General features: G+C 52.5%; 1 protein-coding gene across 1 annotated transcript in view; it reads right to left on the bottom strand.

Annotated features, from left to right (window-relative positions):
- TRIM3 (tripartite motif containing 3) overlaps positions 1–24,792 on the bottom strand; it is an 80,679-nt gene extending 55,887 nt beyond the window's left edge. The window contains exon 1 of the mRNA XM_075851265.1: positions 24,680–24,792. The gene's annotated coding sequence lies outside the window, so the exon portion shown is untranslated. The remainder of the gene's footprint in view (positions 1–24,679) is intronic.
- Between the last annotated feature and the right edge of the window lie 581 nt (positions 24,793–25,373).

Below are 25,373 nucleotides of genomic sequence, written 5' to 3'. Positions count from 1 at the left end.
AGGACAGGCTGCTGTAGTTATATGGAGGAGGGGATGTAGAGGAGGACAGGCTGCTGTAGTTATATGGAGGAGGGGATGTAGAGGAGGACAGGCTGCTGTAGTTATATGGAGGAGGAGGATGTAGAGGAGGACAGGCTGCTGTAGTTATATGGAGGAGGGGGATGTAGAGGAGGACAGGCTGCTGTAGTTATATGGAGGAGGGGGATGTAGAGGAGGACAGGCTGCTGTAGTTATATGGAGGAGGAGGATGTAGAGGAGGACAGGCTGCTGTAGTTATATGGAGGAGGATGTAGAGGAGGACAGGCTGCTGTAGTTATATGGAGGAGGAGGATGTAGAGGAGGACAGACTGCTGTAGTTATATGGAGGAGGGGGATGTAGAGGAGGACAGGCTGTTGTAGTTATATGGAGGAGGATGTAGAGGAGGACAGGCTGCTGTAGTTATATGGAGGAGGGGGATGTAGAGGAGGACAGGCTGCTGTAGTTATATGGAGGAGGGGGATGTAGAGGAGGACAGACTGCTGTAGTTATATGGAGGAGGGGGATGTAGAGGAGGACAGGCTGCTGTAGTTATATGGAGCAGAAGGATGTAGAGGAGGACAGGCTGCTGTAGTTATATGGAGGGGGATGTAGAGGAGGACAGGCTGCTGTAGTTATATGGAGGGGGATGTAGAGGAGGACGGGCTGCTGTAGTTATATGGAGGAGGATGTAGAGGAGGACAGGCTGCTGTAGTTATATGGAGGAGGGGGATGTAGAGGAGGACAGGCTGCTGTAGTTATATGGAGGAGGGGGATGTAGAGGAGGACAGGCTGCTGTAGTTATATGGAGGGGGTGCAGAGGACAGGCTGCTGCGGTTATATGGAGGATGTAGTTGAGGACAGGATGCTACGGTTATATGGAGGAGGGGTGCAGAGGACAGGCTGCTGCGGTTATATGGAGGAGGGGGTGCAGAGGACAGGCTGCTGCGGTTATATGGAGGAGGGGGTGCAGAGGACAGGCTGCTGTAGTTATATGGATGAGGGGGGTGTAGAGGAGGACAGGCTGCTGTAGTTATATGGGAGGAGGATGTAGAGGAGGACAGGCTGCTGTAGTTATATGGAGGAGGGGGATGTAGAGGAGGACAGGCTGCTGTAGTTATATGGAGGAGGATGTAGAGGAGGACAGGCTGCTATAGTTATATGGAGGAGGAGGATATAGAGGAGGACAGGCTGCTGTAGTTATATGGAGGAGGGGGATGTAGAGTAGGACAGGCTGCTGTAGTTATATGGAGGAGGGGGATGTAGAGGAGGACAGGCTGCTGTAGTTATATGGAGGAGGATGTAGAGGAGGACAGGCTGCTGTAGTTATATGGAGGAGGATGTAGAGGAGGACAGGCTGCTGTAGTTATATGGAGGAGGGGGATGTAGAGGAGGACAGGCTGCTGTAGTTATATGGAGGAGGAGGATGTAGAGGAGGACAGGCTGCTGTAGTTATATGGAGGAGGATGTAGAGGAGGACAGGCTGCTGTAGTTATATGGAGGAGGGGGATGTAGAGGAGGACAGGCTGCTGTAGTTATATGGTGGAGGGGGATGTAGAGGAGGACAGGCTGCTGTAGTTATATGGAGGAGGATGTAGAGGAGGACAGGCTGCTGTAGTTATATGGAGGGGGATGTAGAGGAGGACAGGATGCTGTAGTTATATGGAGGAGGAGGATAGGCTGCTGTAGTTATATGGAGGAGGGGGATGTAGAGGACAGGCTGCTGTAGTTATATGGAGGAGGAGGATGTAGAGGAGGACAGGCTGCTGTAGTTATATGGAGGGGATGTAGAGGAGGACAGGCTGCTGTAGTTATATGGAGGAGGAGGATGTAGAGGAGGACAGGCTGCTGTAGTTATATGGAGGAGGGGGATGTAGAGGAGGACAGGCTGCTGTAGTTATATGGAGGAGGGGGATGTAGAGGAGGACAGGCTGCTGTAGTTATATGGAGGAGGGGGATGTAGAGGAGGACAGGCTGCTGTAGTTATATGGAGGGGGATGTAGAGGAGGACAGGCTGCTGTAGTTATATGGAGGAGGGGGATGTAGAGGAGGACAGGCTGCTGTAGTTATATGGAGGAGGAGGATGTAGAGGAGGACAGGCTGCTGTAGTTATATGGTGGAGGGGGATGTAGAGGAGGACAGGCTGCTGTAGTTATATGGAGGAGGATGTAGAGGAGGACAGGCTGCTGTAGTTATATGGAGGGGGATGTAGAGGAGGACAGGATGCTGTAGTTATATGGTGGAGGGGGATGTAGAGGAGGACAGGCTGCTGTAGTTATATGGAGGAGGATGTAGAGGAGGACAGGCTGCTGTAGTTATATGGAGGGGGATGTAGAGGAGGACAGGATGCTGTAGTTATATGGAGGAGGAGGATAGGCTGCTGTAGTTATATGGAGGAGGGGGATGTAGAGGACAGGCTGCTGTAGTTATATGGAGGAGGAGGATGTAGAGGAGGACAGGCTGCTGTAGTTATATGGAGGGGGATGTAGAGGAGGACAGGCTGCTGTAGTTATATGGAGGGGATGTAGAGGAGGACAGGCTGCTGTAGTTATATGGAGGAGGAGGATGTAGAGGAGGACAGGCTGCTGTAGTTATATGGAGGAGGGGGATGTAGAGGAGGACAGGCTGCTGTAGTTATATGGAGGAGGGGGATGTAGAGGAGGACAGGCTGCTGTAGTTATATGGAGGAGGGGGATGTAGAGGAGGACAGGCTGCTGTAGTTATATGGAGGGGGATGTAGAGGAGGACAGGCTGCTGTAGTTATATGGAGGAGGGGGATGTAGAGGAGGACAGGCTGCTGTAGTTATATGGAGGAGGAGGATGTAGAGGAGGACAGGCTGCTGTAGTTATATGGAGGAGGATGTAGAGGAGGACAGGCTGCTGTAGTTATATGGAGGAGGATGTAGAGGAGGACAGGCTGCTGTAGTTATATGGAGGGGGATGTAGAGGAGGACGGGCTGCTGTAGTTATATGGAGGAGGATGTAGAGGAGGACAGGCTGCTGTAGTTATATGGAGGAGGGGGATGTAGAGGAGGACAGGCTGCTGTAGTTATATGGAGGAGGGGGATGTAGAGGAGGACAGGCTGCTGTAGTTATATGGAGGAGGGGGATGTAGAGGAGGACAGGCTGCTGTAGTTATATGGAGGGGGTGCAGAGGACAGGCTGCTGCGGTTATATGGAGGATGTAGTTGAGGACAGGATGCTACGGTTATATGGAGGAGGGGTGCAGAGGACAGGCTGCTGCGGTTATATGGAGGAGGGGGTGCAGAGGACAGGCTGCTGCGGTTATATGGAGGAGGGGGTGCAGAGGACAGGCTGCTGTAGTTATATGGATGAGGGGGGTGTAGAGGAGGACAGGCTGCTGTAGTTATATGGGAGGAGGATGTAGAGGAGGACAGGCTGCTGTAGTTATATGGAGGAGGGGGATGTAGAGGAGGACAGGCTGCTGTAGTTATATGGAGGAGGATGTAGAGGAGGACAGGCTGCTATAGTTATATGGAGGAGGAGGATATAGAGGAGGACAGGCTGCTGTAGTTATATGGAGGAGGGGGATGTAGAGGAGGACAGGCTGCTGTAGTTATATGGAGGAGGGCGATGTAGAGGAGGACAGGCTGCTGTAGTTATATGGAGGAGGAGGATGTAGAGGAGGACAGGCTGCTGTAGTTATATGGAGGAGGAGGATGTAGAGGAGGACAGGCTGCTGTAGTTATATGGAGGGGGATGTAGAGGAGGACGGGCTGCTGTAGTTATATGGAGGAGGAGGATGTAGAGGAGGACGGGCTGCTGTAGTTATATGGAGGAGAGGGATGTAGAGGAGGACAGGCTGCTGTAGTTATATGGAGGAGGGGGATGTAGAGGAGGACAGGCTGTTGTAGTTATATGGAGGAGGATGTAGAGGAGGACAGGCTGCTGTAGTTATATGGAGGAGGAGGATGTAGAGGAGGACAGGCTGCTGTAGTTATATGGAGGAGGGGGATGTAGAGGAGGACAGGCTGCTGTAGTTATATGGAGGAGGGGGATGTAGAGGAGGACAGGCTGCTGTAGTTATATGGAGGAGGGGGATGTAGAGGAGGACAGGCTGCTGTAGTTATATGGAGGAGGAGGATGTAGAGGAGGACAGGCTGCTGTAGTTATATGGAGGAGGGCGATGTAGAGGAGGACAGGCTGCTGTAGTTATATGGAGGAGGAGGATGTAGAGGAGGACAGGCTGCTGTAGTTATATGGAGGAGGGGGATATAGAGGAGGACAGGCTGCTGTAGTTATATGGAGGAGGGCGATGTAGAGGAGGACAGGTTGCTGTAGTTATATGGAGGGGGATGTAGAGGAGGACAGGCTGCTGTAGTTATATGGAGGAGGGCGATGTAGAGGAGGACAGGTTGCTGTAGTTATATGGAGGGGGATGTAGAGGAGGACAGGCTGCTGTAGTTATATGGAGGGGGATGTAGAGGAGGACAGGCTGCTGTAGTTATATGGAGGAGGAGGATGTAGAGGAGGACAGGCTGCTGTAGTTATATGGAGGAGGAGGATGTAGAGGAGGACAGGCTGCTGTAGTTATATGGAGGAGGGGGATATAGAGGAGGACAGGCTGCTGTAGTTATATGGAGGAGGAGGATGTAGAGGAGGACAGCCTGCTGTAGTTATATGGAGGAGGGGGATGTAGAGGAGGACAGGCTGCTGTAGTTATATGGAGGAGGAGGATGTAGAGGAGGACAGGCTGCTGTAGTTATATGGAGGAGGGGGAGGATGTAGAGGACAGGCTGCTGTAGTTATATGGAGGAGGGGGAGGATGTAGAGGACAGGCTGCTGTAGTTATATGGAGGAGGGGATGTAGAGGAGGACAGGCTGCTGTAGTTATATGGAGGAGGGGGATGTAGAGGAGGACAGGCTGCTGTAGTAATATGGAGGAGGGGGATGTAGAGGAGGACGGGCTGCTGTAGTTATATGGAGGAGGATGTAGAGGAGGACAGGCTGCTGCAGTTATATGGAGGAGGGGGATGTAGAGGACAGGCTGCTGTAGTTATATGGAGGAGGATGTAGAGGAGGACAGGCTGCTGCAGTTATATGGAGGAGAGGGATGTAGAGGAGGACAGGCTGCTGTAGTTATATGGAGGAGGGGGATGTAGAGGAGGACAGGCTGCTGTAGTTATATGGAGGAGGAGGATGTAGAGGAGGACAGGCTGCTGTAGTTATATGGAGGAGGGGGATGTAGAGGAGGACAGGCTGCTGTAGTTATATGGAGGAGGAGGATGTAGAGGAGGACAGGCTGCTGTAGTTATATGGAGGGGGATGTAGAGGAGGACAGGCTGCTGTAGTTATATGGAGGAGGGGGATGTAGATGAGGACAGGCTGCTGTAGTTATATGGAGGAGGGGGATGTAGAGGAGGACAGGCTGCTGTAGTTATATGGAGGAGGATGTAGAGGAGGACAGGCTGCTGTAGTTATATGGAGGAGGGGGATGTAGAGGAGGACAGGCTGCTGTAGTTATATGGAGGAGAGGGATGTAGAGGAGGACAGGCTGCTGTAGTTATATGGAGGAGGGGGATGTAGAGGAGGACAGGCTGTTGTAGTTATATGGAGGAGGATGTAGAGGAGGACAGGCTGCTGTAGTTATATGGAGGAGGAGGATGTAGAGGAGGACAGGCTGCTGTAGTTATATGGAGGAGGGGGATGTAGAGGAGGACAGGCTGCTGTAGTTATATGGAGAGGGATGTAGAGGAGGACAGGCTGCTGTAGTTATATGGAGGAGGGGGATGTAGAGGAGGACAGGCTGCTGTAGTTATATGGAGGAGGGGGATGTAGAGGAGGACAGGCTGCTGTAGTTATATGGAGGAGGGGGATGTAGAGGAGGACAGGCTGCTGTAGTTATATGGAGGAGGATGTAGATGAGGACAGGCTGCTGTAGTTATATGGAGGGGGATGTAGAGGAGGACAGGCTGCTGTAGTTATATGGAGGGGGATGTAGAGGAGGACAGGCTGCTGTAGTTATATGGAGGGGATGTAGAGGAGGACGGGCTGCTGTAGTTATATGGAGGGGGATGTAGAGGAGGACAGGCTGCTGTAGTTATATGGAGAGGGATGTAGAGGAGGACAGGCTGCTGTAGTTATATAGAGGAGGATGTAGAGGAGGACAGGCTGCTGTAGTTATATGGAGGAGGATGTAGAGGAGGACAGGCTGCTGTAGTTATATGGAGGAGGATGTAGAGGAGGACAGGCTGCTGTAGTTATATGGAGGGGGATGTAGAGGAGGACAGGCTGCTGTAGTTATATGGAGGAGGAGGATGTAGGGGAGGACAGGCTGCTGTAGTTATATGGAGGAGGATGTAGAGGAGGACAGGCTGCTGTAGTTATATGGAGGAGGATGTAGAGGAGGACAGGCTGCTGTAGTTATATGGAGGAGGGGGATGGAGAGGAGGACAGGCTGCTGTAGTTATATGGAGGAGGAGGATGTAGAGGAGGACAGGCTGCTGTAGTTATATGGAGGAGGAGGATGTAGGGGAGGACAGGCTGCTGTAGTTATATGGAGGAGGATGTAGAGGAGGACAGGCTGCTGTAGTTATATGGAGGAGGGGGATGTAGAGGAGGACAGGCTGCTGTAGTTATATGGAGGGGGATGTAGAGGAGGACAGGATGCTGTAGTTATATGGAGGAGGAGGATAGGCTGCTGTAGTTATATGGAGGAGGAGGATGTAGAGGAGGACAGGCTGCTGTAGTTATATGGAGGAGGGGGATGTAGAGGAGGACAGGCTGCTGTAGTTATATGGAGGGGGGATGTAGAGGAGGACAGGCTGCTGTAGTTATATGGAGGGGGATGTAGAGGAGGACAGGCTGCTGTAGTTATATGGAGGAGGGGGATGTAGAGGAGGACGGGCTGCTGTAGTTATATGGAGGAGGATGTAGAGGAGGACAGGCTGCTGTAGTTATATGGAGGAGGGGGATGTAGAGGAGGACAGGCTGCTGTAGTTATATGGTGGGGGATGTAGAGGAGGACAGGCTGCTGTAGTTATATGGAGGAGGAGGATGTAGAGGAGGACAGGCTGCTGTAGTTATATGGAGGAGAGGGATGTAGAGGAGGACAGGCTGCTGTAGTTATATGGAGGGGGGATGTAGAGGAGGACAGGCTGCTGTAGTTATATGGAGGGGGATGTAGAGGAGGACAGGCTGCTGTAGTTATATGGAGGAGGGGGAGGATGCAGAGGACAGGCTGCTGTAGTTATATGGAGGAGGATGTAGAGGAGGACAGGCTGCTGTAGTTATATGGAGGAGGATGTAGGGGAGGACAGGCTGCTGTAGTTATATGGAGGAGGGGGATGTAGAGGAGGACAGGCTGCTGTAGTTATATGGAGGAGGATGTAGAGGAGGACAGGCTGCTGTAGTTATATGGAGGGGGAAGAAGAGGAGGACAGGCTGCTGTAGTTATATGGAGGAGGAGGATGTAGAGGAGGACAGGCTGCTGTAGTTATATGGAGGAGGATGTAGAGGAGGACAGGCTGCTGTAGTTATATGGAGGAGGAGGATGTAGATGAGGACAGGCTGCTGTAGTTATATGGAGGAGGGGGATGTAGAGGAGGACAGGCTGCTGTAGTTATATGGAGGAGGGGGATGTAGAGGAGGACAGGCTGCTGTAGTTATATGGAGGAGGGGGATGTAGAGGAGGACAGGCTGCTGTAGTTATATGGAGGGGGGATGTAGAGGAGGACAGGCTGCTGTAGTTATATGGAGGGGGATGTAGAGGAGGACAGGCTGCTGTAGTTATATGGAGGAGGGGGATGTAGAGGAGGACGGGCTGCTGTAGTTATATGGAGGAGGATGTAGAGGAGGACAGGCTGCTGTAGTTATATGGAGGAGGGGGATGTAGAGGAGGACAGGCTGCTGTAGTTATATGGTGGGGGATGTAGAGGAGGACAGGCTGCTGTAGTTATATGGAGGAGGAGGATGTAGAGGAGGACAGGCTGCTGTAGTTATATGGAGGAGAGGGATGTAGAGGAGGACAGGCTGCTGTAGTTATATGGAGGGGGGATGTAGAGGAGGACAGGCTGCTGTAGTTATATGGAGGGGGATGTAGAGGAGGACAGGCTGCTGTAGTTATATGGAGGAGGGGGATGTAGAGGAGGACAGGCTGCTGTAGTTATATGGAGGAGGGGGAGGATGCAGAGGACAGGCTGCTGTAGTTATATGGAGGAGGATGTAGAGGAGGACAGGCTGCTGTAGTTATATGGAGGAGGATGTAGGGGAGGACAGGCTGCTGTAGTTATATGGAGGAGGGGGATGTAGAGGAGGACAGGCTGCTGTAGTTATATGGAGGAGGATGTAGAGGAGGACAGGCTGCTGTAGTTATATGGAGGGGGAAGAAGAGGAGGACAGGCTGCTGTAGTTATATGGAGGAGGAGGATGTAGAGGAGGACAGGCTGCTGTAGTTATATGGAGGAGGATGTAGATGAGGACAGGCTGCTGTAGTTATATGGAGGAGGGGGATGTAGAGGAGGACAGGCTGCTGTAGTTATATGGAGGAGGGGGATGTAGAGGAGGACAGGCTGCTGTAGTTATATGGAGGAGGATGTAGAGGAGGACAGGCTGCTGTAGTTATATGGAGGAGGAGGATGTAGAGGAGGACAGGCTGCTGTAGTTATATGGAGGAGGGGGATGTAGAGGAGGACAGGCTGCTGTAGTTATATGGAGGAGGGGGATGTAGAGGAGGACAGGCTGCTGTAGTTATATGGAGGAGGGGGATGTAGAGGAGGACAGGCTGCTGTAGTTATATGGAGGAGGATGTAGAGGAGGACAGGCTGCTGTAGTTATATGGAGGGGGATGTAGAGGAGGACAGGCTGCTGTAGTTATATGGAGGAGGGGGATGTAGAGGAGGACAGGCTGCTGTAGTTATATGGAGGAGGAGGATGTAGAGGAGGACAGGCTGCTGTAGTTATATGGAGGGGGATGTAGAGGAGGACAGGCTGCTGTAGTTATATGGAGGAGGAGGATGTAGAGGAGGACAGGCTGCTGTAGTTATATGGAGAAGGAGGATGTAGAGGAGGACAGGCTGCTGTAGTTATATGGAGGAGGGGGATGTAGAGGAGGACAGGCTGCTGTAGTTATATGGAGGAGGGGGATGTAGAGGAGGACAGGCTGCTGTAGTTATATGGAGGAGGGGGTGCAGAGGACGGGCTGCTGTAGTTATATGGAGGAGGAGTATGTAGAGGAGGACAGGCTGCTGTAGTTATATGGAGGAGGAGGATGTAGAGGAGGACAGGCTGCTGTAGTTATATGGAGGAGGGGGATGTAGAGGAGGACAGACTGCTGTAGTTATATGGCGGGGGGGATGTAGAGGAGGACAGGCTGCTGTAGTTATATGGAGGGGGGATGTAGAGGAGGACAGGCTGCTGTAGTTATATGGAGGGGGATGTAGAGGAGGACAGGCTGCTGTAGTTATATGGAGGGGGGTGTAGAGGAGGACGGGCTGCTGTAGTTATATGGAGGAGGATGTAGAGGAGGACAGGCTGCTGTAGTTATAAGGAGGAGGGGGATGTAGAGGAGGACAGACTGCTGTAGTTATATGGAGGAGGAGGAGGCTGTAGAGGAGGACAGGCTGCTGTAGTTATATGGAGGAGGGGGATGTAGAGGAGGACAGGCTGCTGTAGTTATATGGAGGAGGATGTAGGGGAGGACAGGCTGCTGTAGTTATATGGAGGAGGGGGATGTAGAGGAGGACAGGCTGCTGTAGTTATATGGAGGGGGATGTAGAGGAGGACAGGCTGCTGTAGTTATATGGAGGGGGATGTAGAGGAGGACAGGCTGCTGTAGTTATATGGAGGAGGGGATGTAGAGGAGGACAGGCTGCTGTAGTTATATGGAGGAGGATGTAGAGGAGGACAGGCTGCTGTAGTTATATGGAGGAGGGCGATGTAGAGGAGGACAGGCTGCTGTAGTTATATGGAGGAGGATGTAGAGGAGGACAGGCTGCTGTAGTTATATGGAGGAGGGCGATGTAGAGGAGGACAGGCTGCTGTAGTTATATGGAGGAGGGGGATGTAGAGGAGGACAGGCTGCTGTAGTTATATGGATGAGGGGGATGTAGAGGAGGACAGGCTGCTGTAGTTATATGGAGGGGGATGTAGAGGAGGACAGGCTGCTGTAGTTATATGGAGGAGGGGGATGTAGAGGAGGACAGGCTGCTGTAGTTATATGGAGGAGGATGTAGGGGAGGACAGGCTGCTGTAGTAATATGGAGGGGGATGTAGAGGAGGACAGGCTGCTGTAGTTATATGGAGGAGGGCGATGTAGAGGAGGACAGGCTGCTGTAGTTATATGGAGGAGGGGGATGTAGAGGAGGACAGGCTGCTGTAGTTATATGGAGGAGGATGTAGAGGAGGACAGGCTGCTGTAGTTATATGGAGGAGGAGGATGTAGAGGAGGACAGACTGCTGTAGTTATATGGAGGAGGGCGATGTAGAGGAGGACAGGCTGCTGTAGTTATATGGAGGAGGGGGATGTAGAGGAGGACAGGCTGCTGTAGTTATATGGAGTAGGATGTAGGGGAGGACAGGCTGCTGTAGTTATATGGAGGGGGATGTAGAGGAGGACAGGCTGCTGTAGTTATATGGAGGAGGGGGATGTAGAGGAGGACAGGCTGCTGTAGTTATATGGAGGGGGATGTAGAGGAGGACAGGCTGCTGTAGTTATATGGAGGAGGCTGTAGAGGAGGACAGGCTGCTGTAGTTATATGGAGGGGGATGTAGAGGAGGACAGGCTGCTGTAGTTATATGGAGGAGGAAGAAGAGGAGGACAGGCTGCTGTAGTTATATGGAGGAGGAGGATGTAGAGGAGGACAGACTGCTGTAGTTATATGGAGGAGGGGGATGTAGAGGAGGACAGGCTGTTATAGTTATATGGAGGAGGATGTAGAGGAGGACAGGCTGCTGTAGTTATATGGAGGAGGGGGATGTAGAGGAGGACAGGCTGCGGTAGTTATATGGAGGGGGATGTAGAGGAGGACAGGCTGCTGTAGTTATATGGAGGAGGATGTAGAGGAGGACAGGCTGCTGTAGTTATATGGAGGAGGGGGATATAGAGGAGGACAGGCTGCTGTAGTTATATGAAGGAGGGGGATGTAGAGGAGGACAGGCTGCTGTAGTTATATGGAGGGGGGTGTAGAGGAGGACAGGCTGCTGTAGTTATATGGAGGAGGGGGATGTAGAGGAGGACAGGCTGCTGTAGTTATATGGAGGGGGGTGTAGAGGAGGACAGGCTGCTGTAGTTATATGGAGGAGGGGGATGTAGAGGAGGACAGGCTGCTGTAGTTATATGGAGGAGGAGGATGTAGAGGAGGACAGGCTGCTGTAGTTATATGGAGGAGAATGTAGAGGAGGACAGGCTGCTGTAGTTATATGGAGGAGGGGGAGGATGTAGAGGACAGGCTGCTGTAGTTATATGGAGGAGGATGTAGAGGAGGACAGGCTGCTGTAGTTATATGGAGGGGAATGTAGAGGAGGACAGGCTGCTGTAGTTATATGGAGGAGGGGGATGTAGAGGAGGACAGGCTGCTGTAGTTATATGGAGGAGGGGGATGTAGAGGAGGACAGGCTGCTGTAGTTATATGGAGGAGGGGGATGGAGAGGAGGACAGGCTGCTGTAGTTATATGGAGGAGGGGGATGTAGAGGAGGACAGGCTTCTGTAGTTATATGGAGGAGGGGGATGTAGAGGAGGACAGGCTGCTGTAGTTATATGGAGGGGGTGCAGAGGACAGGCTGCTGCGGTTATATGGAGGATGTAGTTGAGGACAGGATGCTACGGTTATATGGAGGAGGGGTGCAGAGGACAGGCTGCTGCGGTTATATGGAGGAGGGGGTGCAGAGGACAGGCTGCTGCGGTTATATATTGAGGAGGGGGTGCAGAGGACAGGCTGCTGTAGTTATATGGAGGAGGGGGATGTAGAGGAGGACAGGCTGCTGTAGTTATATGGAGGAGGGGGATGTAGAGGAGGACAGGCTGCTGTAGTTATATGGAGGAGGGGGATGGAGAGGAGGACAGGCTGCTGTAGTTATATGGAGGAGGGGGATGTAGAGGAGGACAGGCTGCTGTAGTTATATGGAGGAGGGGGATGTAGAGGAGGACAGGCTGCTGTAGTTATATGGAGGGGGTGCAGAGGACAGGCTGCTGCGGTTATATGGAGGATGTAGTTGAGGACAGGATGCTACGGTTATATGGAGGAGGGGTGCAGAGGACAGGCTGCTGCGGTTATATGGAGGAGGGGGTGCAGAGGACAGGCTGCTGCGGTTATATATTGAGGAGGGGGTGCAGAGGACAGGCTGCTGTAGTTATATGGAGGAGGGGGTGCAGAGGACAGGCCGCTGTAGTTATATGGAGGAGTGGGTGCAGAGGACAGGCTGCTGTAGTTATATGGAGGAGGATGTAGAGGAGGACAGGCTGCTGTAGTTATATGGAGGAGGGGGATGTAGAGGAGGACAGGCTGCTGTAGTTATATGGAGGGGATGTAGAGGAGGACAGGCTGCTGTAGTTATATGGAGGAGGAGGATGTAGAGGAGGACAGGCTGCTGTAGTTATATGGAGGGGGATGTAGAGGAGGACAGGCTGCTGTAGTTATATGGAGGAGGGGGATGTAGAGGAGGACAGGCTGCTGTAGTTATATGGAGGAGGATGTAGAGGAGGACAGGCTGCTGTAGTTATATGGAGGAGGGGGATGTAGAGGAGGACAGGCTGCTGTAGTTATATGGAGGAGGATGTAGAGGAGGACAGGCTGCTGTAGTTATATGGAGGAAGGGGATGTAGAGGAGGACAGGCTGCTGTAGTTATATGGAGGAGGAGGATGTAGGGGAGGACAGGCTGCTGTAGTTATATGGAGGGGGAAGAAGAGGAGGACAGGCTGCTGTAGTTATATGGAGGAGGAAGAAGAGGAGGACAGGCTGCTGTAGTTATATGGAGGGGGATGTAGAGGAGGACAGGCTGCTGTAGTTATATGGAGTAGGATGTAGAGGAGGACAGGCTGCTGTAGTTATATGGAGGAGGAGGATGGAGAGGAGGACAGGCTGCTGTAGTTATATGGAGGAGGATGTAGAGGAGGACAGGCTGCTGTAGTTATATGGAGGAGGAGGAGGCTGTAGAGGAGGACAGGCTGCTGTAGTTATATGGAGGGGATGTAGAGGAGGACAGGCTGCTGTAGTTATATGGAGGGGGATGTAGAGGAGGACAGGCTGCTGCAGTTATATGGAGGAGGAGGATGTAGAGGAGGACAGGCTGCTGTAGTTATATGGAGGAGGATGTAGAGGAGGACAGGCTGCTGTAGTTATATGGAGGGGGGGATGTAGAGGAGGACAGGCTGCTGTAGTTATATGGAGGGGGATGTAGAGGAGGACAGGCTGCTGTAGTTATATGGAGGGGGATGTAGAGGAGGACAGGCTGCTGTAGTTATATGGAGGGGGATGTAGAGGAGGACAGGCTGCTGTAGTTATATGGAGGAGGATGTAGAGGAGGACAGGCTGCTGTAGTTATATGGAGGAGGGGGATGTAGAGGAGGACAGGCTGCTGTAGTTATATGGAGGGGGATGTAGAGGAGGACAGGCTGCTGTAGTTATATGGAGGAGGATGTAGAGGAGGACAGGCTGCTGTAGTTATATGGAGGAGGAGGCTGTAGAGGAGGACAGGCTGCTGTAGTTATATGGAGGGGGATGTAGAGGAGGACAGGCTGCTGTAGTTATATGGAGGAGGAGGATGTAGAGGAGGACAGGCTGCTGTAGTTATATGGAGGAGGGGGATGTAGAGGACAGGCTGCTGTAGTTATATGGAGAAGGAGGATGTAGAGGAGGACAGGCTGCTGTAGTTATATGGAGGAGGGGGATGTAGAGGAGGACAGGCTGCTGTAGTTATATGGAGGAGGGGGATGTAGAGGAGGACAGGCTGCTGTAGTTATATGGAGGAGGGGGTGCAGAGGACGGGCTGCTGTAGTTATATGGAGGAGGAGTATGTAGAGGAGGACAGGCTGCTGTAGTTATATGGAGGAGGAGGATGTAGAGGAGGACAGGCTGCTGTAGTTATATGGAGGAGGGGGATGTAGAGGAGGACAGACTGCTGTAAGTTATATGGAGGAGGAGGATGTAGAGGAGGACAGGCTGCTGTAGTTATATGGCGGGGGGGATGTAGAGGAGGACAGGCTGCTGTAGTTATATGGAGGGGGGATGTAGAGGAGGACAGGCTGCTGTAGTTATATGGCGGGGGGGATGTAGAGGAGGACAGGCTGCTGTAGTTATATGGAGGGGGATGTAGAGGAGGACAGGCTGCTGTAGTTATATGGAGGAGGGGGATGTAGAGGAGGACAGGCTGCTGTAGTTATATGGAGGAGGGGGATGTAGAGGAGGACAGGCTGCTGTAGTTATATGGAGGGGGATGTAGAGGAGGACAGGCTGCTGTAGTTATATGGAGGAGGATGTAGAGGAGGACAGGCTGCTGTAGTTATATGGAGGAGGGGGATGTAGAGGAGGACAGGCTGCTGTAGTTATATGGAGGGGGATGTAGAGGAGGACAGGCTGCTGTAGTTATATGGAGGGGGATGTAGAGGAGGACAGGCTGCTGTAGTTATATGGAGGGGGGTGTAGAGGAGGACAGGCTGCTGTAGTTATATGGAGGAGGGGGATGTAGAGGAGGACGGGCTGCTGTAGTTATATGGAGGAGGATGTAGAGGAGGACAGGCTGCTGTAGTTATATGGAGGAGGGGGATGTAGAGGAGGACAGACTGCTGTAGTTATATGGAGGAGGGGGATGTAGAGGAGGACAGGCTGCTGTAGTTATATGGAGGGGGATGTAGAGGAGGACAGGCTGCTGTAGTTATATGGAGGGGGATGTAGAGGAGGACAGGCTGCTGTAGTTATATGGAGGGGGGTGTAGAGGAGGACAGGCTGCTGTAGTTATATGGAGGAGGGGGATGTAGAGGAGGACGGGCTGCTGTAGTTATATGGAGGAGGATGTAGAGGAGGACAGGCTGCTGTAGTTATATGGAGGAGGGGGATGTAGAGGAGGACAGACTGCTGTAGTTATATGGAGGAGGGGGATGTAGAGGAGGACAGGCTGCTGTAGTTATATGGAGGGGGATGTAGAGTAGGACAGGTTGCTGTAGTTATATGGAGGGGGAAGAAGAGGAGGACAGGCTGCTGTAGTTATATGGAGGGGGAAGAAGAGGAGGACAGGCTGCTGTAGTTATATGGAGGAGGAGGATGTAGAGGAGGACAGGCTGCTGTAGTTATATGGAGGAGGATGTAGAGGAGGACAGGCTGCTGTAGTTATATGGAGGAGGAGGATGTAGATGAGGACAGGCTGCTGTAGTTATATGGAGGAGGGGGATGTAGAGGAGGACAGGCTGCTGTAGTTATATGGAGGAGGGGGATGTAGAGGAGGACAGGCTGCTGTAGTTATATGGAGGAGGGGGATGTAGAGGAGGACAGGCTGCTGTAGTTATATGGAGGGGGATGTAGAGGAGGACAGGCTGCTGTAGTTATATGGAGGAGGGGGATGTAGAGGAGGACAGGCTGCTGTAGTTATATGGAGGAGGAGGATGTAGAGGAGGACAGGCTGCTGTAGTTATATGGAGGAGGATGTAGAGGAGGACAGGCTGCTGTAGTTATATGGAGGAGGATGTAGAGGAGGACAGGCTGCTGTAGTTATATGGAGGAGGGGGATGTAGAGGAGGACAGGCTGCTGTAGTTATATGGAGGGGGATGTAGAGGAGGACAGGATGCTGTAGTTATATGGAGGAGGGGGGTGTAGAGGAGGACAGGCTGCTGTAGTTATATGGAGGGGGATGTAGAGGAGGACAGGCTGCTGTAGTTATATGGAGCAGAAGGATGTAGAGGAGGACGGGCTGCTGTAGTTATATGGAGGAGGAGGATGTAGAGGAGGACAGGCTGCTGTAGTTATATGGAGGAGGAGGATGTAGAGGAGGACAGGCTGCTGTAGTTATATGAAGGAGGAGGATGTAGAGGAGGACAGGCTGCTGTAGTTATATGGAGGAGGATGTAGAGGAGGACAGGCTGCTGTAGTTATACGGAGGAGGGGGATGTAGAGGAGGACAGGCTGCTGTAGTTATATGGAGGGGGATATAGAGGAGGACAGGCTGCTGTAGTTATATGGAGGAGGATGTAGAGGAGGACAGGCTGCTGTAGTTATATGGAAGGGGATGTAGAGGAGGACAGGCTGCTGTAGTTATATGGAGGGGGATGTAGAGGAGGACAGGCTGCTGTAGTTATATGGAGGGGGGTGTAGAGGAGGACAGGCTGCTGTAGTTATATGGAGGAGGGGGATGTAGAGGAGGACAGGCTGCTGTAGTTATATGGAGGAGGAGGATGTAGAGGAGGACAGGCTGCTGTAGTTATATGGAGGAGGGGGATGTAGAGGAGGACAGGCTGCTGTAGTTATATGGAGGGGGATGTAGAGGAGGACAGGCTGCTGTAGTTATATGGAGGAGGAGGATGTAGAGGAGGACAGGCTGCTGTAGTTATATGGAGGAGGGGGATGTAGAGGAGGACAGGCTGCTGTAGTTATATGGAGGAGGAGGATGTAGAGGAGGACAGGCTGCTGTAGTTATATGGAGGAGGATGTAGGGGAGGACAGGCTGCTGTAGTTATATGGAGGAGGATGTAGAGGAGGACAGGCTGCTGTAGTTATATGGAGGAGGATGTAGGGGAGGACAGGCTGCTGTAGTTATATGGAGGAGGGGGATGTAGAGGAGGACAGGCTGCTGTAGTTATATGGAGGGGGATGTAGAGGAGGACAGGCTGCTGTAGTTATATGGAGGGGGGTGTAGAGGAGGACAGGCTGCTGTAGTTATATGGAGGAGGGGGATGTAGAGGAGGACAGGCTGCTGTAGTTATATGGAGGAGGAGGATGTAGAGGAGGACAGGCTGCTGTAGTTATATGGAGGAGGGGGATGTAGAGGAGGACAGGCTGCTGTAGTTATATGGAGGGGGATGTAGAGGAGGACAGGCTGCTGTAGTTATATGGAGGAGGAGGATGTAGAGGAGGACAGGCTGCTGTAGTTATATGGAGGAGGGGGATGTAGAGGAGGACAGGCTGCTGTAGTTATATGGAGGAGGAGGATGTAGAGGAGGACAGGCTGCTGTAGTTATATGGAGGAGGATGTAGGGGAGGACAGGCTGCTGTAGTTATATGGAGGAGGATGTAGAGGAGGACAGGCTGCTGTAGTTATATGGAGGAGGATGTAGGGGAGGACAGGCTGCTGTAGTTATATGGAGGAGGGGGATGTAGAGGAGGACAGGCTGCTGTAGTTATATGGAGGAGGGGGATGTAGAGGAGGACGGGCTGCTGTAGTTATATGGAGGAGGATGTAGAGGAGGACAGGCTGCTGTAGTTATATGGCGGGGGGGATGTAGAGGAGGACAGGCTGCTTTAGTTATATGGAGGGGGGATGTAGAGGAGGACAGGCTGCTGTAGTTATATGGCGGGGGGGATGTAGAGGAGGACAGGCTGCTGTAGTTATATGGAGGGGGATGTAGAGGAGGACAGGCTGCTGTAGTTATATGGAGGGGGATGTAGAGGAGGACAGGCTGCTGTAGTTATATGGAGGAGGATGTAGAGGAGGACAGGCTGCTGTAGTTATATGGAGGAGGAGGATGTAGGGGAGGACAGGCTGCTGTAGTTATATGGAGGAGGGGATGTAGAGGAGGACAGGCTGCTGTAGTTATATGGAGGAGGAGGATGTAGAGGAGGACAGGCTGCTGTAGTTATATGGAGGAGGGGGATGTAGAGGAGGACAGGCTGCTGTAGTTATATGGAGGGGGATGTAGAGGAGGACAGGCTGCTGTAGTTATATGGAGGGGGATGTAGAGGAGGACAGGCTGCTGTAGTTATATGGAGGGGGGTGTAGAGGAGGACAGGCTGCTGTAGTTATATGGAGGAGGGGGATGTAGAGGAGGACGGGCTGCTGTAGTTATATGGAGGAGGATGTAGAGGAGGACAGGCTGCTGTAGTTATATGGAGGAGGGGGATGTAGAGGAGGACAGACTGCTGTAGTTATATGGAGGAGGGGGATGTAGAGGAGGACAGGCTGCTGTAGTTATATGGAGGGGGATGTAGAGGAGGACAGGCTGCTGTAGTTATATGGAGGGGGATGTAGAGGAGGACAGGCTGCTGTAGTTATATGGAGGAGGGGGATGTAGAGGAGGACGGGCTGCTGTAGTTATATGGAGGAGGATGTAGAGGAGGACAGGCTGCTGTAGTTATATGGAGGAGGGGGATGTAGAGGAGGACAGACTGCTGTAGTTATATGGAGGAGGGGGATGTAGAGGAGGACAGGCTGCTGTAGTTATATGGAGGAGGGGATGTAGAGGAGGACAGGCTGCTGTAGTTATATGGAGGAGGGGATGTAGAGGAGGACAGGCTGCTGTAGTTATATGGAGGAGGAGGATGTAGAGGAGGACAGGCTGCTGTAGTTATATGGAGGAGGGGGATGTAGAGGAGGACAGGCTGCTGTAGTTATATGGAGGAGGGGGATGTAGAGGAGGACAGGCTGCTGTAGTTATATGGAGGAGGAGGATGTAGAGGAGGACAGGCTGCTGTAGTTATATGGAGGGGGATGTAGAGGAGGACAGGCTGCTGTAGTTATATGGAGGAGGGGGATGTAGAGGAGGACAGGCTGCTGTAGTTATATGGAGGAGGAGGATGTAGAGGAGGACAGGCTGCTGTAGTTATATGGAGGAGGATGTAGAGGAGGACAGGCTGCTGTAGTTATATGGAGGAGGAGGATGTAGAGGAGGACGGGCTGCTGTAGTTATATGGATGAGGGGGGTGTAGAGGAGGACAGGCTGCTGTAGTTATATGGAGGAGGATGTAGAGGAGGACAGGCTGCTGTAGTTATATGGAGGAGGGGGATGTAGAGGAGGACAGGCTGCTGTAGTTATATGGAGGAGGGGGATGTAGAGGAGGACAGGCTGCTGTAGTTATATGGAGGAGGGGATGTAGAGGAGGACAGGCTGCTGTAGTTATATGGAGGAGGATGTAGAGGAGGACAGGCTGCTGTAGTTATATGGAGGGGGATGTAGAGGAGGACAGGCTGCTGTAGTTATATGGAGGAGGGGGATGTAGAGGAGGACAGGCTGCTGTAGTTATATGGAGGAGGATGTAGAGGAGGACAGGCTGCTGTAGTTATATGGAGCAGAAGGATGTAGAGGAGGACGGGCTGCTGTAGTTATATGGAGGGGGATGTAGAGGAGGACAGGCTGCTGTAGTTATATGGAGGAGGAGGATGTAGAGGAGGACAGGCTGCTGTAGTTATATGGAGGAGGAGGATGTAGAGGAGGACAGGCTGCTGTAGTTATATGAAGGAGGAGGATGTAGAGGAGGACAGGCTGCTGTAGTTATATGGAGGAGGATGTAGAGGAGGACAGGCTGCTGTAGTTATACGGAGGAGGGGGATGTAGAGGAGGACAGGCTGCTGTAGTTATATGGAGGGGGATATAGAGGAGGACAGGCTGCTGTAGTTATATGGAGGAGGATGTAGAGGAGGACAGGCTGCTGTAGTTATATGGAAGGGGATGTAGAGGAGGACAGGCTGCTGTAGTTATATGGAGGGGGATGTAGAGGAGGACAGGCTGCTGTAGTTATATGGAGGGGGATGTAGAGGAGGACAGGCTGCTGTAGTTATATGGAGGGGGGTGTAGAGGAGGACAGGCTGCTGTAGTTATATGGAGGAGGGGGATGTAGAGGAGGACAGGCTGCTGTAGTTATATGGAGGAGGAGGATGTAGAGGAGGACAGGCTGCTGTAGTTATATGGAGGAGGGGGATGTAGAGGAGGACAGGCTGCTGTAGTTATATGGAGGGGGATGTAGAGGAGGACAGGCTGCTGTAGTTATATGGAGGAGGAGGATGTAGAGGAGGACAGGCTGCTGTAGTTATATGGAGGAGGGGGATGTAGAGGAGGACAGGCTGCTGTAGTTATATGGAGGAGGGGGATGTAGAGGAGGACAGGCTGCTGTAGTTATATGGAGGAGGAGGATGTAGAGGAGGACAGGCTGCTGTAGTTATATGGAGGAGGGGGATGTAGAGGAGGACAGGCTGCTGTAGTTATATGGAGGAGGGGGATGTAGAGGAGGACGGGCTGCTGTAGTTATATGGAGGAGGATGTAGAGGAGGACAGGCTGCTGTAGTTATATGGAGGAGGGGGATGTAGAGGAGGACAGGCTGCTGTAGTTATATGGAGGGGGATGTAGAGGAGGACAGGCTGCTGTAGTTATATGGAGGAGGAGGATGTAGAGGAGGACAGGCTGTTATAGTTATATGGAGGAGGATGTAGAGGAGGACAGGCTGCTGTAGTTATATGGAGGAGGGGGATGTAGAGGAGGACAGGCTGCGGTAGTTATATGGAGGGGGATGTAGAGGAGGACAGGCTGCTGTAGTTATATGGAGGAGGAGGATGTAGGGGAGGACAGGCTGCTGTAGTTATATGGAGGAGGGGGATGTAGGGGAGGACAGGCTGCTGTAGTTATATGGAGGAGGGGGATGTAGGGGAGGACAGGCTGCTGTAGTTATATGGAGGAGGAGGATGTAGAGGAGGACAGGCTGCTGTAGTTATATGGAGGAGGATGTAGAGGAGGACAGGCTGCTGTATTTATATGGAGGGGGATGTAGAGGAGGACAGGCTGCTGTAGTTATATGGAGGGGGATGTAGGGGAGGACAGGCTGCTGTAGTTATATGGAGGGGGATGTAGGGGAGGACAGGCTGCTGTAGTTATATGGAGGAGGAGGATGTAGAGGAGGACAGGCTGCTGTAGTTATATGGAGGAGGGGGATGTAGAGGAGGACAGGCTGCGGTAGTTATATGGAGGGGGATGTAGAGGAGGACAGGCTGCTGTAGTTATATGGAGGAGGAGGATGTAGGGGAGGACAGGCTGCTGTAGTTATATGGAGGAGGGGATGTAGAGGAGGACAGGCTGCTGTAGTTATATGGAGGGGGATGTAGAGGAGGACAGGCTGCTGTAGTTATATGGAGGGGGATGTAGAGGAGGACAGGATGCTGTAGTTATATGGAGGGGATGTAGAGGAGGACAGGCTGCTGTAGTTATATGGAGGAGAATGTAGAGGAGGACAGGCTGCTGTAGTTATATGGAGGAGGGGGAGGATGTAGAGGACAGGCTGCTGTAGTTATATGGAGGAGGATGTAGAGGAGGACAGGCTGCTGTAGTTATATGGAGGAGAATGTAGAGGAGGACAGGCTGCTGTAGTTATATGGAGGAGGAGGATGTAGAGGAGGACAGGCTGCTGTAGTTATATGGAGGAGGAGGATGTAGAGGAGGACAGGCTGCTGTAGTTATATGGAGGAGGAGGATGTAGAGGAGGACAGGCTGCTGTAGTTATATGGAGGAGGGGGATGTAGAGGAGGACAGGCTGCTGTAGTTATATGGAGGGGGATGTAGAGGAGGACAGGCTGCTGTAGTTATATGGAGGAGGATGTAGAGGAGGACAGGCTGCGGTAGTTATATGGAGGGGGATGTAGAGGAGGACAGGCTGCTGTAGTTATATGGAGGAGGAGGATGTAGAGGAGGACAGGCTGCTGTAGTTATATGGAGGAGGGGGATATAGAGGAGGACAGGCTGCTGTAGTTATATGGAGGGGGATGTAGAGGAGGACAGGCTGCTGTAGTTATATGGAGGGGGATGTAGAGGAGGACAGGCTGCTGTAGTTATATGGAGGAGGAGGATGTAGAGGAGGACAGGCTGCTGTAGTTATATGGAGGAGGGGGATGTAGAGGAGGACAGGCTGCTGTAGTTATATGGAGGAGGAGGATGGAGAGGAGGACAGGCTGCTGTAGTTATATGGAGGAGAATGTAGAGGAGGACAGGCTGCTGTAGTTATATGGAGGAGGGGGAGGATGTAGAGGACAGGCTGCTGTAGTTATATGGAGGGGGATGTAGAGGAGGACAGGCTGCTGTAGTTATATGGAGGAGGGGGATGTAGAGGAGGACAGGCTGCTGTAGTTATATGGAGGAGGGGGATGTAGAGGAGGACAGGCTGCTGTAGTTATATGGAGGAGGGGGATGGAGAGGAGGACAGGCTGCTGTAGTTATATGGAGGAGGGGGATGTAGAGGAGGACAGGCTGCTGTAGTTATATGGAGGAGGGGGATGGAGAGGAGGACAGGCTGCTGTAGTTATATGGAGGAGGATGTAGAGGAGGACAGGCTGCTGTAGTTATATGGAGGAGGGGGATGTAGAGGAGGACAGGCTGTTGTAGTTATATGGAGGAGGGGGATGTAGAGGAGGACAGGCTGCTGTAGTTATATGGAGGGGATGTAGAGGAGGACAGGCTGCTGTAGTTATATGGAGGAGGAGGATGTAGAGGAGGACAGGCTGCTGTAGTTATATGGAGGAGGGGGATGTAGAGGAGGACAGGCTGCGGTAGTTATATGGAGGGGGATGTAGAGGAGGACAGGCTGCTGTAGTTATATGGAGGAGGATGTAGAGGAGGACAGGCTGCTGTAGTTATATGGAGGAGGATGTAGAGGAGGACAGGCTGCTGTAGTTATATGGAGGAGGAGGATGTAGAGGAGGACAGGCTGCTGTAGTTATATGGAGGGGATGTAGAGGAGGACAGGCTGCTGTAGTTATATGGAGGAGGGGGATGTAGAGGAGGACAGGCTGCTGTAGTTATATGGAGGAGGAGGATGTAGAGGAGGACAGGCTGCTGTAGTTATATGGAGGAGGAGGATGTAGGGGAGGACAGGCTGCTGTAGTTATATGGAGGAGGGGATGTAGAGGAGGACAGGCTGCTGTAGTTATATGGAGGGGGATGTAGAGGAGGACAGGCTGCTGTAGTTATATGGAGGGGGATGTAGAGGAGGACAGGATGCTGTAGTTATATGGAGGGGAATGTAGAGGAGGACAGGCTGCTGTAGTTATATGGAGGAGGGGGAGGATGTAGAGGACAGGCTGCTGTAGTTATATGGAGGAGAATGTAGAGGAGGACAGGCTGCTGTAGTTATATGGAGGAGGAGGATGTAGAGGAGGACAGGCTGCTGTAGTTATATGGAGGAGGAGGATGTAGAGGAGGACAGGCTGCTGTAGTTATATGGAGGAGGAGGATGTAGAGGAGGACAGGCTGCTGTAGTTATATGGAGGAGGAGGATGTAGAGGAGGACAGGCTGCTGTAGTTATATGGAGGAGGAGGATGTAGAGGAGGACAGGCTGCTGTAGTTATATGGAGGAGGGGGATATAGAGGAGGACAGGCTGCTGTAGTTATATGGAGGGGGATGTAGAGGAGGACAGGCTGCTGTAGTTATATGGAGGGGGATGTAGAGGAGGACAGGCTGCTGTAGTTATATGGAGGAGGAGGATGTAGAGGAGGACAGGCTGCTGTAGTTATATGGAGGAGGGGGATGTAGAGGAGGACAGGCTGCTGTAGTTATATGGAGGAGGAGGATGGAGAGGAGGACAGGCTGCTGTAGTTATATGGAGGAGGAGGATGTAGAGGAGGACAGGCTGCTGTAGTTATATGGAGGAGGGGGATGTAGAGGAGGACAGGCTGCTGTAGTTATATGGAGGAGAATGTAGAGGAGGACAGGCTGCTGTAGTTATATGGAGGAGGGGGAGGATGTAGAGGACAGGCTGCTGTAGTTATATGGAGGGGGATGTAGAGGAGGACAGGCTGCTGTAGTTATATGGAGGAGGGGGATGTAGAGGAGGACAGGCTGCTGTAGTTATATGGAGGAGGGGGATGTAGAGGAGGACAGGCTGCTGTAGTTATATGGAGGAGGGGGATGGAGAGGAGGACAGGCTGCTGTAGTTATATGGAGGAGGGGGATGTAGAGGAGGACAGGCTGCTGTAGTTATATGGAGGAGGGGGATGGAGAGGAGGACAGGCTGCTGTAGTTATATGGAGGAGGATGTAGAGGAGGACAGGCTGCTGTAGTTATATGGAGGAGGGGGATGTAGAGGAGGACAGGCTGTTGTAGTTATATGGAGGGGGTGCAGAGGACAGGCTGCTGCGGTTATATGGAGGATGTAGTTGAGGACAGGCTGCTGTAGTTATATTGAGGAGGGGGATGTAGAGGAGGACAGGCTGTTGTAGTTATATGGAGGGGATGTAGAGGAGGACAGGCTGCTGTAGTTATATGGAGGAGGATGTAGAGGAGGACAGGCTGCTGTAGTTATATGGAGGAGGGGGATGTAGAGGAGGACAGGCTGTTGTAGTTATATGGAGGGGGTGCAGAGGACAGGCTGCTGCGGTTATATGGAGGATGTAGTTGAGGACAGGATGCTACGGTTATATGGAGGAGGGGTGCAGAGGACAGGCTGCTACGGTTATATGGAGGAGGGGTGCAGAGGACAGGCTGCTGCGGTTATATATTGAGGAGGGGGTGCAGAGGACAGGCTGCTGTAGTTATATGGAGGAGGGGGTGCAGAGGACAGGCCGCTGTAGTTATATGGAGGAGTGGGTGCAGAGGACAGGCTGCTGTAGTTATATGGAGGAGGGGTGCAGAGGACAGGCTGCTGCGGTTATATGGAGGAGCGGATGCAGATGTTGGGCAGGTACATAGGTGCACGGTAGCTGCTAATAGGAGGGAGGAGAGGAGTGTCGGGGATGTAGACGCCGGGTTAGCGGGAGGACTGCAGGGTGATCAGGGGCCGTGGTCCGGGCTGTGGGGTGACTCACCCTCGGGCGGCTGTCAGGCCTCGGCCTCTCTGTCTCCGGGTGCCATTGTAGAGAGAACAGCTGAGAGTGGTGATGTCACTGCAGCGACTCCCATCATTAGCCCGCCCCCTTGTTTGACGTCAAACGCACCGCCCATTGCGTGACGTCGAGTCACCGGACGATTACCATGGTAACAGGAGCTCCCGCGTTGTACTGTAATGGCTCCTCCCGCTTGCCGTACATTGATGTTTGCTCATAGAGGCGGGAAATCGCGGAGCTGCAGTTGGAGAGCCCGGGGCCTACTGCTGATGTATAATGATGAGAGTTACAGTCCTGCTCTATAACGGCCGCTTCTCTCTGTCATTCCCGCGCTACTATTGACGCCCGGCGGTGATTGTATGTTAAGCCTTGTTGACCACGGCTGAGACTTCCCGCCTTTTCCTCAGGTTCCTCAGGCCTCGTGTTGTGGGTGACGGACTCTTACCGTCGTACCGCGCCCCCTGTGTTCGGCCTCCTGTTTGGTCAGGTCGTTTCCGAGCTTCTCCAGCCGCCTCCGTGTTTCCTGGCTACAGGCGTACGTCCGTGATCGCGCCGTTTACGTGTTCCTGCCGGATTGGGAATCAGAAAATCTCATACAGCAATTGCCATCATCCGTAAATGCGCTGTCGATTTTAACCCCTTAGTGATCGGCTGCTTTTGGCATTTAATAACCAAG

The sequence above is a fragment of the Rhinoderma darwinii genome, chromosome 2, assembly GCF_050947455.1.
Source record: "Rhinoderma darwinii isolate aRhiDar2 chromosome 2, aRhiDar2.hap1, whole genome shotgun sequence".
NCBI classification, from domain to species: domain Eukaryota; kingdom Metazoa; phylum Chordata; class Amphibia; order Anura; family Rhinodermatidae; genus Rhinoderma; species Rhinoderma darwinii.
Note: the sequence above shows the minus strand (reverse complement) of the source record. Positions and strands in the feature narration are given on the sequence as shown.